This window comes from Arachis stenosperma, chromosome 5, assembly GCF_014773155.1.
Source record: "Arachis stenosperma cultivar V10309 chromosome 5, arast.V10309.gnm1.PFL2, whole genome shotgun sequence".
Taxonomy (NCBI): Eukaryota; Viridiplantae; Streptophyta; class Magnoliopsida; order Fabales; family Fabaceae; genus Arachis; species Arachis stenosperma.
In genome coordinates this window covers 117901352-117902086 of record NC_080381.1, presented here as the reverse complement: position 1 = coordinate 117902086, position 735 = coordinate 117901352, and positions in this window count along the sequence as shown.

Below are 735 nucleotides of genomic sequence, written 5' to 3'. Positions count from 1 at the left end.
TCGCTCTTGTGGGCTTGATTGATGCCCATGTTAGATTTAGAAATGGTAAGAAGAACTTGGTTTTGGGTTGGGTTATTAGAGCTTGGTTTGGCCGAAGTAGATCTATTAGAGGACTGTGTTTTTTGGGCTTGGTTGATAACTTTAATGTTGACATTAGAGGATCTGTTCAAGGGCTGGGTTTGTTGGACTTGGGTGAAAACAACTATCAAGGTTCCTTGTAATGGGTCCTTTTTGTTAGTCTTTGTGGAAGCATTGGGGATGAGTTGTGTGACATTTTTATTGCGATCAGCTTTATCTGATGGCTGCTTATTCACATTAGGACCTTCTTCAATAATAGGGGATTCCCCTACCTCACTCAAAATAACAAACTTAGTACGTCATTCCATGTTCTGATTCCTTCTAGTTGCTCCATCTACACCTCCACTAGCTTCACCTGCAACTTTTCCCTTTTTCCCTCAACGATTCGTCCTTTGTATGACCATCTATGGTTTGTACACACTGTCTTCTTCTACATTTACTTTCTTACCCTTCTTATATTTGTGTTTCCATTTTTGCCCTCCTCACATGAACTATGAGGCCTCTCTTGTCTTCCGGGGCTTCCCTCTCCTTCAGCTGCCACTTCTTCTCCTCTTTGACTATTCTCCGTTAAAACTTTCTGTAAACAATTTATTTTCTCATGGCCTACTATTCCACATTGGAAGCATATGTTATAGAGCCCTTCATTTTCAATTTTAT